Here is a 3,668-nt window from a genome sequence, read left to right on the forward strand (position 1 = left end):
AGAGAAAAGAATTGTTGTGGCAGGCAGACCTGGGTTAACACCCCAGGCTAATACTTGGGTGTCTCTTCCCAACAATAGAAACCCTAACTAAGACAACTGTGTATAGGTAATTCTTGGCATTTGGATGTTAAGGAATTGTAAAGCTGAAGTGTTGTCAAACTAAATAGTACAATGTGGGGGTTAGCTCTCACATGGGTGTGGACTAATGAATTGTATCAGTTGTAACTGAGTTCTGAGGATGATCTCCAGAAGAGATGTATTCCTTATTGAGGAAATCCAGGCTTGAGTGGAGGTGAGGAGGAGACTACGAGTCTGTGGAAGCTGGGCTGCTTTTGGCTCTGCTGTGGTCCTTTCTTCTCAGAGTGCTTCAGGTAGTTCTTTGTGCTGATGCTTCCTGCTGCCCACACTGTGCCAGGAAAAGTCAGGGTTGGGCTCTGTGGCCCTCTCAGGCCAGAGTGTTAGAAAATAGTGACACACACCTGAAGCTCTGCAGGGGGGCAGCAGGGGCCATGAGACAAAGACAGAATCAGTTCTCTCTACTATGACTTCCTCCCAAAGATCTTTTTCATTCTGACCTGGAGGTCCTCGTGTCCCAGTTACCAAGGGAGTGAAAGTGTTAAGGTCATAAATAGATCCAGAACCCTATAGGGAGACTAGAGATTCAAAGGGTCCAAGCTGAAAGAGTGTCTATGGCCTCTTTCCCCGTGGAGCTTCTCTCTTCAGTCTCTCGTCTTACATAGTACTTTGTCATAGGTCAACAAGAGAACTACCCATGTAGACAGAGGTGGACCTCCTCACCAGCAGCAGGTGGATGGGGCCCCACCAGCACCACTGTGCAGAGCTTCTTCAGAGCCAGTCTCTAGGCAATGAAAGGCCCCATGACTCTGTCCAGGCCAGAAAACTCCCTAGGCATCCCATTTCATTGTAACCGAGGATGCGAACTCATGGAGGTGATGATAGGTGGGCCCAGGGAAACAGAAAAGAAATCCTATCTTCCATAAGCCAATACAATATCACTGTTTCCCCCACCTCCTGCCACTAGAAAAACTGTCTGTAAGTCTTCAGACAGCAGACATGGGTGTATGCACTAGAGTCCATGGACGTTGACCCATTTGTGAACTGGGAATTTGTTCCCAATGATGGTTAGTTTGGTTGAAGTGAACTCAGAGTGTCAACTCAGAACACCTCCAAGAACCTGCTTTTCCATTGTCCCTGGGTGGGTAGGAAGCGCAACCTGACACATGCTGCACTTTGGCCCTATGGCTTTCTTGTGCCCCCTCGGATCTGTGGTCTTTCTCCTGTGATTTGGGCCATTATCTGTTTTCTAAAGCTTGCCTTTTTAATCTAGCCTGGTAGGCTTTAGTTTATGATTCTGAGAGTTCCTGACCTCCCACCCTTTTCAGGAAGCAACCAATTATGGGTAGTGGATACAACATTCACTCTGGAGTCAGGCAGACCTGGGTTAACACCCCAGCCTATTACTTCTGTGCACCAATGATCACAGCCATTTTCCCCTTCAATAAAACGAGGAAATATCTGCTTTATAAGGTTGGCATGCACCTTAAACATTATGATAGCTCTATAGTATGTTATACAGAGCCCTTGGTACATATTAGGCCACCTAAAACTATTCTTTGTAGGACAGAATAAACACTCCATTTTCCTCCCCTCCCGGTGTCTTTCTGTGCTGTTCTGTTGCTTGAGACACATTCACAGGCAGGTTATTAAGTCTGAGTCTCTGCTGGGAGGAAACTCCCTAGAGGGGACGATTTCTATGTATAGCTTGTGGGTTGAGTGCTTCTTTTCAGCACCCAGTGCAAATAGCCTCAGAGATCTAGATTCCTTATGCAAAGAAGGGAGGCCAGCACAGCTTTGCTTTGGGTGTGTATTAGGAGGATTGTATCTGTGTAACTGGGTAAGGGGAGTGTGTTGTATATTAGGGAAGAAGTGACTTCCATCTTCAGGATAAGGAAAGTGCAGAAAATAAGTCATTTTGAGCTCCCAGTGGCCATCTAGGAGATAGATTCCGAATGCCAGCTCTCCTGTCCCTAGAAGATGGAGCCTTTTGTCATTTTATATTTATTCCAGTGTAGCAATTTACCCAACCCAGCAAATGCATTTTTTTTTAATTTTACAACCTCTGCTCTTCTTTGCTTTCATGGTGGCTAGTAGATTCCTTTACCTGAAGATTTTCTTTCGAGTTCGCTGTGGGGAGTATGTTAAAATGGTTTTATCTCACTCTAACCCGAAGGAGAAGTGTATTTCACACAAAAAGATGGGCTGTTACCAGCAACTTTAAGGAGAAAAGGAAGGGACTGGGTACTTGGGCCTGTTGTAAGGAATTGGCTTGAACCTGGCACATGGTCAGGAAATTTGAGAGAAAACACATATGAAAAACCATAGGACCTTTCCCTGAGAATCTCAGAGCCCTCCTTTGTTGATCTGATCGAAGCTCCTATCTGGATTAGTTTGTTGCATTGTCTACGTGACCTCCAGAGCAGATGATGTCTGGAGCTTGGGTATATCAGTTAGCAGCCTTTTCCTTCCTATTCTGAAATCTTAGCTTTCCTTTTGACTTTCCTAGTTCAGAAGTGGTTTTGGCTTTTAACTCATTCGTAGGGTTTAAAGAGTCAAGTCTTTTGAATTTATAAACAAGCTATCACACGTAACTACCCTCATCTCCCAGACATTGCTTATGACTTGCCACTCTGGTGTATCGGAACAGGATGAGATGCTTCCTAATAGCAGCAAATTACATCCCCACAATACCTGAATACCCTAAATTCATGAGCTGTAAAATTAAGAAGGTAGATCTTCCATGCCAGAAAGGCCCAGCATGGTGAACATGGAAAAAAGTTGTTGCCAATGTGATCTGGGGCTGAAGCTGAGGCAATTCTTCGGAGCAGTTTTAGGCTAGGAGAGTTTAGCTTAGAATATTAAAAGGAGGGAACTAAAATATGGAACCGAGTCAGTTGGGAAAGAATTCCTATGCACAGATCCAGTGAGGGTGGAGCTGAATTGTATGCAAATAACGGTTTTCTTTCTTACCAGACTTTTCTCTATTGCAACATTTTGAGTCCCAAAGACTGTCCTACTGTCCTGGAACCTTCCTATTCTTGGGCTTCTCTGACTGCTCTTTGGATCAGTCTTCTGCCTGCCGGGTCAGGTCTGTGTTAGCCAGCTGAAATGTGTGGAATGGGGCTGATCCCAGACATGAGTTGAAGCACCCAAACAGCATAACCCAGGAGCTCTTAGTCTAGGTTTAAGGTTCTGTAAATTGGCCTCTGCTGCCCCCCCATGGTAACCGAGGTTACTTTTTCTCATGTGGGGTGACTTCTGAGGAAAGGCCATCAGACTCCCACATGTCTACGTCTACTCACTTCACCAGCGTCTTTATTCTGCACAGTACCTTCAGGAACATGACTTCTTCCTGGGAGAAGGGCAGGACAAAACTCAGGAAAGGGCTGAAAGTGTTGAGATTTTGGTTGTAGCAGAGGTGCTGATGTCCGCTCTGGTCTGCACCCAGACTCGCCATCTCTACGCTGTTCTGGGGATGGGGAAAATGTGCAGAGAAAGGGGAAGTTTCTAAGCACTAAAAATGGAACCACTCCTCTTAGATTCTTCTTATGTTCCAAATCTGCAAACTGAAGTTCCCGAGGATCCCAAGC

Source organism: Myodes glareolus, chromosome X, assembly GCF_982192425.1.
Source record: "Myodes glareolus chromosome X, mMyoGla1.1, whole genome shotgun sequence".
NCBI lineage: Eukaryota > Metazoa > Chordata > Mammalia > Rodentia > Cricetidae > Myodes > Myodes glareolus.